At 39.0% G+C, this 12,073-nt stretch overlaps 1 long non-coding RNA gene across 1 annotated transcript; it reads left to right on the top strand.

Annotated features, from left to right (window-relative positions):
• The first annotated feature begins 858 nt into the window (after positions 1-858).
• Positions 859-5,725, top strand: LOC138335804 (uncharacterized). Its single transcript, XR_011210329.1, has 3 exons — positions 859-1,388; positions 2,317-2,447; positions 5,498-5,725. It is a non-coding gene; the product is annotated as an uncharacterized lncRNA (long non-coding RNA).
• The last annotated feature ends 6,348 nt before the right edge of the window (positions 5,726-12,073 follow it).

Genomic DNA, 12,073 nt, shown 5'->3' with positions numbered 1-12,073 from the left:
CTTCTCATAATGGTTTCTTGTATTTATCCTGTATTTCAAGGACTATTTCCATGGTTACCAGTTGTGAAGGTAAGATTTCTGGTGATAATTCCATGTACATGATATTTGATTCATTTTTGTATGATTTTCTGTTGCTAGGTCTGTGCTACATGTGGTTACACATTCACGATGTCTGTAATATTCAGTTCTGTGATTACTGCTGCTGAAAAGCAGATGTTTATTGAAAAACTGTCTAATTTTACAGTTTCCAGTGATCGCTGTAAAACCTGGGTGGGCACAATAAATAAGGACGGTTATGGCGTCATCCGGCTGATGTTTCGAAATCACAGGCGGCGCGTCACTGTTCACCGTCTACAGTATTTCCTTCAAAATAATTGTATGCCATTATCCCCTCAGTTGCACGTGTCACATATTTGTCACAACAGGTTATGTGTTAAAATCCAGCACTTGTCCCTGGAACCGTGCAAGGTCAACAGTGATAGGAAGCGATGTAATTTAGACAAGGCTTGTACAGGGCATCGTGGGTTTGCTAACTGTGTGTTTTAGATCTGATTGGTGAGTAAACGTGTTCATGATTGTGTTATTGTTCAAGTTTACTGATTTGACACACCATAGTTCTTTGCATATATTAGTGTTCTTTCTGTTCAAGTTTATGTTCAGTGATTTGTTAAGTTTACACCATAGTTGTGTGTGGTAGTTGTTCGGGGGTGCTCTGTGCATATAGTGATTGTGTTCGAATCTTACGGTTACATTTCTTTAATTTACCTAAGTGTCGTATGTACTTGTACTGAGCAGTGCGCTTTCTTAGAGCATGGTACCTATCGATGCGATCCCTTTTAGCCATTTATTTCCAAAAGGGATCATGTCGGTGGTATTTCAGGCCAATAGACTTACTCAGGATAAGTGCTGATTGGCCTGTCCCTAAACTATCTGAGTGTACTGCTGAGTGACACAGCCCGTCAAAATTTCTTCCCCACAGGGTGCTTTTTGGTGCGTATGTGAAAGCACGGTGGTTCAGACTTTCTGTTTTGTTTGTTGTTTGTAGGTTTGGTATCTTTTTGAGTGTTGCGAGAGACAGGCTGTTGTTTATGACTGTTTGTACTTTAAGCTCATCTTCTCTGTTTAGGTCCAAATGCTGACCATATGGCAAGTGTCGTGTGTTGTACGAGGGAAGATGAGCCACACAGACGACAGAGTTTGCACGGCAGTTGGTGTGTAAACCGCTTAAGCATGGCATAATAGTTCGCAAAGCTGTCTGGGATCTTGATATGAACAGGTCACCAGTACAGCTTTGTCGAATGCGTGCTAGTTCCAGTCTAATGCGACAGCGCACACATGAGGCAAGCTTCTCCATGAACACATCTTTATCAAAGTTATGGTCAATGGAGGTAAGCTTTAAAGCTCTCAGCTTTTTGTACAAGTTTCTCAACAAATGAAGGAAACAGGTTTCATGTTGTATGTTAAGACCAGTTGTATTACAATAATCTCTTACCAATTTAGGGTACTGACTGCTGCCGTCAGTCATCAGAGATTTGACACCGACGATATATGGCAGTTCGAACACTCTCCAGGTTTTTCAGAGTAAGCGCTCGTTCACCGGAGGACATGGTCTGGTCTACACCATAAGTCCTAGAACAGTGAGCACCAGAGTGATCACAGCTTGGTTTCAGGCATAACTTGTTTCCTGTCTCCATAGCTAGTGTCAGTTTGCATTTGGTTTCCTGTTCCACAAGTGGGGAAAAGGAAGCCGAGGCTGCCTCGAATCCAGCTTGGAGCCTGTTGTTATATGCCATATCAGTTTCCACGGCAACAACAGGCCTTTTACCAAGCAACTCTAGGCACTCTCGTACAAACCTCTGGTTTTCAAGCATAGAAGCTTTGTTAAGCTCGGTCATTTTTGTGCTAAGTCTACTAAAAGTTCTCTGTATGTATGACCGGCTCATTGGTTTGATATTCATGCAACGTCAAAAATAAATGCACATCGGACGGGCCCACCTTGGATTTCAAGGTAGCCAGCACAAGACTCTTGTTTATTGCCCCCGCAGCTGGCCCCTTTCCGCCCGACGACACTATTTCTGTGTACATCTTAATCAAAGAAGTTTCAAATTTGCAGTGTTCACACTGACCTTTAACTGTAGGGCAGAGACCAAATCTCTTCACTATATGGACACCAAATTTGGGCTGAGCACATGCGTGTGATGCAAATGCTTGGCATAGTGTGGATAGGGACTGTAGTGAGACTATTATGTTTTCATTGTTATTGGTATTGTTTATATTATCAATGCCCTGTGTAAAGCCATTCTCTATATATTGCAGAGGTCTAAGCTTGCCTACCACAGTTGAACCTTGATTACCGGTATCTACGGCATCTATGTGATCAAAGAAAGGCCTGGACACCGTAGCTGCAGGCTGACTTGGCTGTCTTTCCACATCATCATTTGAACAAGGTAGTAGAGATGGATGCTCTATGGATAGCTCCCTGGCCCGTCTTCTGTTTGGCTTGATCAGGGTTATCGCTTCCCTTCTCGTTCTTTTAGAATGCCAGCTTTTTCTTCGGGCCATTTTCTGATGTTGGTAATATTGTATTTGGTGGTTAGTTACTGTGATGTGTATTATGACGTCATTGATGCTTTATGACGTCATCAATGCTCTGTTGATGACGTCACAGAATGGATGACATCATGTCAGACATCATAACAACAGTTATTGTAAACATTAGGTGAAAAACATGTAATTTCTCTATTAATCCCTGTAACTCATGAACAATTTTCCTTTTGGTACAATTTCCAATCATTAAAACAGTCAAAATCACCACTTGTAGCTGTTTATATAGTAATTTTCATTTCCAAATTACCTCCCCTTGGTATTGTCAATAGGCTGAGGCCTGAAGTGACTTTTCTCTAGTTTTCTGTTTTGTGTGCCTAAACTGAGGAATTTTCACTGTTCAAATTTGTTCAGAACTCTTACTTGATATATATTCTATGCACTTATGGCAAGAAAATTTCTTAGATTTATTAAAACAGGTTTTAAATAGTGTGAAAAGGGGTCATTTTATGTAGATTTTAGGCTCATTTTGTGATAAATCATGAATTTTTTAGATGAATTGTGGTACCAATTACTTTAAAAACTGTTGGGAATTGTAAATCATTATCAAATCCTTTAAAGTAGAGGTAACATGAGTGTATAGCTATGTATTATACATAGATATTGAAGTTTAAAATGTGTCAACATTTGCTTTATTCAGTTTACTTGCACAGTGATATTTCCAAGAAATACATGGCTCAGTGAAACCTTCATAACTTGGTCAGTTTTTGAGATACACAGTATAATGAGGTACCGTTTTGCTCGTTATAACCTTGTACATGTCTTTAAATGACTTTATTGTGCCGTCCAGATAGTGTTACAAAGTGGTGTATAAGGTAGCAGTGTACAGTAAGAGGGTGTGGACATGGGTGATATTTTAATAAGACAGACAATCCCTTTATTAATGCATGCATAAAAAATATAAAAATACATATATCCTATATACGGTATATTAAACATGAAGTGTTGTATACAGACTTTATATTTTTATTAAAAACTCTGTGAGAAATGGGTTCGAGATTATGGGATCAGAGCTTATACGAATATGAGGCTATACAGGAAGTACGGGTCATTTAAGCAGCAGAAATTGGTAGTTGTGACACGAGGTAAGATTGCTCAAAAGTTTAATGATATACCTATATCCAAATATGGCTTATTGTGCCGTCCAGATAGTGTGTATCAAGTTTAAACTGGATTCAAGAAAAAAGAAAAAAAATTCTAGTAGGAGGGGTGTAATTTTGGGTTGAAAACAGTGATTTTTTGCATTTTTTCATGGTTTTTGATGTCGTTACCATGGTTTTCACATATCCTGAACACAAGGTCAAATCCTGCTATCTTTGATCCAATTTTAGAAAATAATTGCAAATATTCTGTAGATTATGAATATATATACTTTAATATGTATTGCATGCATGGTTTTCTGACTGTGTTCACATATTCAAAGGCACATGGCTTATTTTGCAGGAACTTGCTATCTTACTGTACACTGCTACCTTATTGAGGCTGTAAAATACCCAATTTCTTTGAAATCAGTGCTTAATAGCACATTTAACAGTCCCATATTCTATTATTTACTATTTCAAACTAAAAAAAAAAAAAAACCATGTAGTTTTAGGCCTGAATTATGAGCATTTATTGTTAAAGTGCATTATTAAGGGGGGGGTTAACTCTGTACATCCGGTTGGAAATCTCTTGTTTACATGGTCATGAAGCTTGCAGTGCATTAGTAAGTTCATTGGTTCAGTGTTGGCAGTTGATTTTTTTAAGAGGTTTAGGACAGACCAGTCTTCTCATAATGGTTTCTTGTATTTATCCTGTATTTCAAGGACTATTTCCATGGTTACCAGTTGTGAAGGTAAGATTTCTGGTGATAATTCCATGTACATGATATTTGATTCATTTTTGTATGATTTTCTGTTGCTAGGTCTGTGCTACATGTGGTTACACATTCCCGATGTCTGTAATATTCAGTTCTGTGATTACTGCTGCTGAAAAGCAGCAGATGTTTATTGAAAAACTGTCTAATTTTACAGTTTCCAGTGATCGCTGTAAAACCTGGGTGGGCACAATAAATAAGGACGGTTATGGCGTCATCCGGCTGATGTTTCGAAATCACAGGCGGCGCGTCACTGTTCACCGTCTACAGTATTTCCTTCAAAATAATTGTATGCCATTATCCCCTCAGTTGCACGTGTCACATATTTGTCACAACAGGTTATGTGTTAAAATCCAGCACTTGTCCCTGGAACCGTGCAAGGTCAACAGTGATAGGAAGCGATGTAATTTAGACAAGGCTTGTACAGGGCATCGTGGGTTTGCTAACTGTGTTTTTTTAGAGATTGGTGAGTAAACGTGTTCATGATTGTGTTATTGTTCAAGTTTACTGATTTGACACACCATAGTTCTTTGCATATATTAGTGTTCTTTCTGTTCAAGTTTATGTTCTGTGATTTGTTAAGTTTACACCATAGTTGTGTGTGGTAGCTTGTTCGGGGGTGCTCTGTGCATATAGTGATTGTGTTCGAATCTTACGGTTACATTTCTTTAATTTACCTAAGTGTCGTATGTACTTGTACTGAGCAGTGCGCTTTCTTAGAGCATGGTACCTATCGATGCGATCCCTTTTAGCCATTTATTTCCAAAAGGGATCATGTCGGTGGTATTTCAGGCCAATAGACTTACTCAGGATAAGTGCTGATTGGCCTGTCCCTAAACTATCTGAGTGTACTGCTGAGTGACACAGCCCGTCAAAATTTCTTCCCCACAGGGTGCTTTTTGGTGCGTATGTGAAAGCACGGTGGTTCAGACTTTCTGTTTTGTTTGTTGTTTGTAGGTTTGGTATCTTTTTGAGTGTTGCGAGAGACAGGCTGTTGTTTATGACTGTTTGTACTTTAAGCTCATCTTCTCTGTTTAGGTCCAAATGCTGACCATATGGCAAGTGTCGTGTGTTGTACGAGGGAAGATGAGCCACACAGACGACAGAGTTTGCACGGCAGTTGGTGTGTAAACCGCTTAAGCATGGCATAATAGTTCGCAAAGCTGTCTGGGATCTTGATATGAACAGGTCACCAGTACAGCTTTGTCGAATGCGTGCTAGTTCCAGTCTAATGCGACAGCGCACACATGAGGCAAGCTTCTCCATGAACACAGATCAAAGTTATGGTCAATGGAGGTAAGCTTTAAAGCTCTCAGCTTTTTGTACAAGTTTCTCAACAAATGAAGGAAACAGGTTTCATGTTGTATGTTAAGACCAGTTGTATTACAATAATCTCTTACCAATTTAGGGTACTGACTGCTGCCGTCAGTCATCAGAGATTTGACACCGACGATATTGGCAGTTCGAACACTCTCCAGGTTTTTCAGAGTAAGCGCTCGTTCACCGGAGGACATGGTCTGGTCTACACCATAAGTCCTAGAACAGTGAGCACCAGAGTGATCACAGCTTGGTTTCAGGCATAACTTGTTTCCTGTCTCCATAGCTAGTGTCAGTTTGCATTTGGTTTCCTGTTCCACAAGTGGGGAAAAGGAAGCCGAGCTGAGGCTGCCTCGAATCCAGCTTGGAGCCTGTTGTTATATGCCATATCAGTTTCCACGGCAACAACAGGCCTTTTACCAAGCAACTCTAGGCACTCTCGTACAAACCTCTGGTTTTCAAGCATAGAAGCTTTGTTAAGCTCGGTCATTTTTGTGCTAAGTCTACTAAAAGTTCTCTGTATGTATGACCGGCTCATTGGTTTGATATTCATGCACGTCAAAAATAAATGCACATCGGACGGGCCCACCTTGGATTTCAAGGTAGCCAGCACAAGACTCTTGTTTATTGCCCCCGCAGCTGGCCCCTTTCCGCCCGACGACACTATTTCTGTGTACATCTTAATCAAAGAAGTTTCAAATTTGCAGTGTTCACACTGACCTTTAACTGTAGGGCAGAGACCAAATCTCTTCACTATATGGACACCAAATTTGGGCTGAGCACATGCGTGTGATGCAAATGCTTGGCATAGTGTGGATAGGGACTGTAGTGAGACTATTATGTTTTCATTGTTATTGGTATTGTTTATATTATCAATGCCCTGTGTAAAGCCATTCTCTATATATTGCAGAGGTCTAAGCTTGCCTACCACAGTTGAACCTTGATTACCGGTATCTACGGCATCTATGTGATCAAAGAAAGGCCTGGACACCGTAGCTGCAGGCTGACTTGGCTGTCTTTCCACATCATCATTTGAACAAGGTAGTAGAGATGGATGCTCTATGGATAGCTCCCTGGCCCGTCTTCTGTTTGGCTTGATCAGGGTTATCGCTTCCCTTCTCGTTCTTTTAGAATGCCAGCTTTTTCTTCGGGCCATTTTCTGATGTTGGTAATATTGTATTTGGTGGTTAGTTACTGTGGTGTGTATTATGACGTCATTGATGCTTTATGACGTCATCAATGCTCTGTTGATGACGTCACAGAATGGATGACATCATGTCAGACATCATAACAACAGTTATTGTAAACATTAGGTGAAAAACATGTAATTTCTCTATTAATCCCTGTAACTCATGAACAATTTTCCGTTACATCCCCTTGGTATTGTCAATAGTCAAAATCACCACTTGTAGCTGTTTATAGTAATTTTCATTTCCAAATTACCTCCCCTTGGTATTGTCAATAGGCTGAGGCCTGAAGTGACTTTTCTCTAGTTTTTTGTAGATTTTAGGCTCATTTTGTGATAAATCATGAATTTTCAAATTTGTTCAGAACTCTTACTTGATATATATTCTATGCACTTATGGCAAGAAAATTTCTTAGATTTATTAAAAAAAGGTTTTAAATAGTGTGAAAAGGGGCCATTTTATGTAGATTTTAGGCTCATTTTGTGATAAATCATGAATTTTTAGATGAATTGTGGTACCAATTACTTTAAAAACTGTTGGGAATTGTAAATCATTATCAAATCCTTTAAAGTAGAGGTAACATGAGTGTATAGCTATGTATTATACATAGATATTGAAGTTTAAAATGTGTCAACATTTGCTTTATTCAGTTTACTTGCACAGTGATATTTCCAAGAAATACATGGCTCAGTGAAACCTTCATAACTTGGTCAGTTTTTGAGATACACAGTATAATGAGGTACCGTTTTGCTCGTTATAACCTTGTACATGTCTTTAAATGACTTTTATAGAATTAAAAAAACAAACAAAGTGGTGTATAAGGTAGCAGTGTACAGTAAGAGGGTGTGGACATGGGTGATATTTTAATAAGACAGACAATCCCTTTATTAATGCATGCATAAAAAATATAAAAATACATATATCCTATATACGGTATATTAAACATGAAGTGTTGTATACAGACTTTATATTTTTATTAAAAACTCTGTGAGAAATGGGTTCGAGATTATGGGATCAGAGCTTATACGAATATGAGGCTATACAGGAAGTACGGGTCATTTAAGCAGCAGAAATTGGTAGTTGTGACACGAGGTAAGATTGCTCAAAAGTTTAATGATATACCTATATCCAAATATGGCTTATTGTGCCGTCCAGATTGTGTGTATCAAGTTTAAACTGGATTCAAGAAAAAAAATTCTAGTAGGAGGGGTGTAATTTTGGGTTGAAAACAGTGATTTTTTGCATTTTTTCATGGTTTTTGATGTCGTTACCATGGTTTTCACATATCCTGAACACAAGGTCAAATCCTGCTATCTTTGATCCAATTTTAGAAAATAATTGCAAATATTCTGTAGATTATGAATATATATACTTTAATATGTATTGCATGCATGGTTTTCTGACTGTGTTCACATATTCAAAGGCACATGGCTTATTTTGCAGGAACTTGCTATCTTACTGTACACTGCTACCTTATTGAGGCTGTAAAATACCCAATTTCTTTGAAATCAGTGCTTAATAGCACATTTAACAGTCCCATATTCTATTATTTACTATTTCAAACTAAAAACAAAACAAACCATGTAGTTTTAGGCCTGAATTATGAGCATTTATTGTTAAAGTGCATTATTAAGGGGGTTTAACTCTGTACATCCGGTTGGAAATCTCTTGTTTACATGGTCATGAAGCTTGCAGTGCATTAGTAAGTTCATTGGTTCAGTGTTGGCAGTTGATTTTTTTAAGAGGTTTAGGACAGACCAGTCTTCTCATAATGGTTTCTTGTATTTATCCTGTATTTCAAGGACTATTTCCATGGTTACCAGTTGTGAAGGTAAGATTTCTGGTGATAATTCCATGTACATGATATTTGATTCATTTTTGTATGATTTTCTGTTGCTAGGTCTGTGCTACATGTGGTTACACATTCACGATGTCTGTAATATTCAGTTCTGTGATTACTGCTGCTGAAAAGCAGATGTTTATTGAAAAACTGTCTAATTTTTACAGTTTCCAGTGATCGCTGTAAAACCTGGGTGGGCACAATAAATAAGGACGGTTATGGCGTCATCCGGCTGATGTTTCGAAATCACAGGCGGCGCGTCACTGTTCACCGTCTACAGTATTTCCTTCAAAATAATTGTATGCCATTATCCCCTCAGTTGCACGTGTCACATATTTGTCACAACAGGTTATGTGTTAAAATCCAGCACTTGTCCCTGGAACCGTGCAAGGTCAACAGTGATAGGAAGCGATGTAATTTAGACAAGGCTTGTACAGGGCATCGTGGGTTTGCTAACTGTGTGTTTTAGAGATTGGTGAGTAAACGTGTTCATGATTGTGTTATTGTTCAAGTTTACTGATTTGACACACCATAGTTCTTTGCATATATTAGTGTTCTTTCTGTTCAAGTTTATGTTCAGTGATTTGTTAAGTTTACACCATAGTTGTGTGTGGTAGCTTGTTCGGGGGTGCTCTGTGCATATAGTGATTGTGTTCGAATCTTACGGTTACATTTCTTTAATTTACCTAAGTGTCGTATGTACTTGTACTGAGCAGTGCGCTTTCTTAGAGCATGGTACCTATCGATGCGATCCCTTTTAGCCATTTATTTCCAAAAGGGATCATGTCGGTGGTATTTCAGGCCAATAGACTTACTCAGGATAAGTGCTGATTGGCCTGTCCCTAAACTATCTGAGTGTACTGCTGAGTGACACAGCCCGTCAAAATTTCTTCCCCACAGGGTGCTTTTTGGTGCGTATGTGAAAGCACGGTGGTTCAGACTTTCTGTTTTGTTTGTTGTTTGTAGGTTTGGTATCTTTTTGAGTGTTGCGAGAGACAGGCTGTTGTTTATGACTGTTTGTACTTTAAGCTCATCTTCTCTGTTTAGGTCCAAATGCTGACCATATGGCAAGTGTCGTGTGTTGTACGAGGGAAGATGAGCCACACAGACGACAGAGTTTGCACGGCAGTTGGTATGTAAACTGCTTAAGCATGGCATAATAGTTCGCAAAGCTGTCTGGGATCTTGATATGAACAGGTCACCAGTACAGCTTTGTCGAATGCGTGCTAGTTCCAGTCTAATGCGACAGCGCACACATGAGGCAAGCTTCTCCATGAACACATCTTTATCAAAGTTATGGTCAATGGAGGTAAGCTTTAAAGCTCTCAGCTTTTTGTACAAGTTTCTCAACAAATGAAGGAAACAGGTTTCATGTTGTATGTTAAGACCAGTTGTATTACAATAATCTCTTACCAATTTAGGGTACTGACTGCTGCCGTCAGTCATCAGAGATTTGACACCGACGATATTGGCAGTTCGAACACTCTCCAGGTTTTTCAGAGTAAGCGCTCGTTCACCGGAGGACATGGTCTGGTCTACACCATAAGTCCTAGAACAGTGAGCACCAGAGTGATCACAGCTTGGTTTCAGGCATAACTTGTTTCCTGTCTCCATAGCTAGTGTCAGTTTGCATTTGGTTTCCTGTTCCACAAGTGGGGAAAAGGAAGCCGAGGCTGCCTCGAATCCAGCTTGGAGCCTGTTGTTATATGCCATATCAGTTTCCACGGCAACAACAGGCCTTTTACCAAGCAACTCTAGGCACTCTCGTACAAACCTCTGGTTTTCAAGCATAGAAGCTTTGTTAAGCTCGGTCATTTTTGTGCTAAGTCTACTAAAAGTTCTCTGTATGTATGACCGGCTCATTGGTTTGATATTCATGCACGTCAAAAATAAATGCACATCGGACGGGCCCACCTTGGATTTCAAGGTAGCCAGCACAAGACTCTTGTTTATTGCCCCCGCAGCTGGCCCCTTTCCGCCCCCCGACGACACTATTTCTGTGTACATCTTAATCAAAGAAGTTTCAAATTTGCAGTGTTCACACTGACCTTTAACTGTAGGGCAGAGACCAAATCTCTTCACTATATGGACACCAAATTTGGGCTGAGCACATGCGTGTGATGCAAATGCTTGGCATAGTGTGGATAGGGACTGTAGTGAGACTATTATGTTTTCATTGTTATTGGTATTGTTTATATTATCAATGCCCTGTGTAAAGCCATTCTCTTTATATTGCAGAGGTCTAAGCTTGCCTACCACAGTTGAACCTTGATTACCGGTATCTACGGCATCTATGTGATCAAAGAAAGGCCTGGACACCGTAGCTGCAGGCTGACTTGGCTGTCTTTCCACATCATCATTTGAACAAGGTAGTAGAGATGGATGCTCTATGGATAGCTCCCTGGCCCGTCTTCTGTTTGGCTTGATCAGGTTAGATCGCTTCCCTTCTCGTTCTTTTAGAATGCCAGCTTTTTCTTCGGGCCATTTTCTGATGTTGGTAATATTGTATTTGGTGGTTAGTTACTGTGGTGTGTATTATGACGTCATTGATGCTTTATGACGTCATCAATGCTCTGTTGATGACGTCACAGAATGGATGACATCATGTCAGACATCATAACAACAGTTATTGTAAACATTAGGTGAAAAAATGTAATTTCTCTATTAATCCCTGTAACTCATGAACAATTTTCCTTTTGGTACAATTTCCAATCATTAAAACAGTCAAAATCCACCACTTGTAGCTGTTTATATAGTAATTTTCATTTCCAAATTACCTCCCCTTGGTATTGTCAATAGGCTGAGGCCTGAAGTGACTTTTCTCTAGTTTTCTGTTTTGTGTGCCTAAACTGAGGAATTTTCACTGTTCAAATTTGTTCAGAACTCTTACTTGATATATATTCTATGCACTTATGGCATGAAAATTTCTTAGATTTATTAAAACAGGTTTTAAATAGTGTGAAAAGGGGCCATTTTATGTAGATTTTAGGCTCATTTTGTGATAAATCATGAATTTTTAGATGAATTGTGGTACCAATTACTTGAAAAAACTGTTGGGAATTGTAAATCATTATCAAATCCTTTAAAGTAGAGGTAACATGAGTGTATAGCTATGTATTATACATAGATATTGAAGTTTAAAATGTGTCAACATTTGCTTTATTCAGTTTACTTGCACAGTGATATTTCCAAGAAATACATGGCTCAGTGAAACCTTCATAACTTGGTCAGTTTTTGAGATACACAGTATAATGAGGTACCGTTTTGCTC

The sequence above is a fragment of the Argopecten irradians genome, chromosome 11 (genome assembly GCF_041381155.1).
Source record: "Argopecten irradians isolate NY chromosome 11, Ai_NY, whole genome shotgun sequence".
NCBI lineage: Eukaryota > Metazoa > Mollusca > Bivalvia > Pectinida > Pectinidae > Argopecten > Argopecten irradians.
This window is presented reverse-complemented; position numbering and strand designations above follow the sequence as displayed.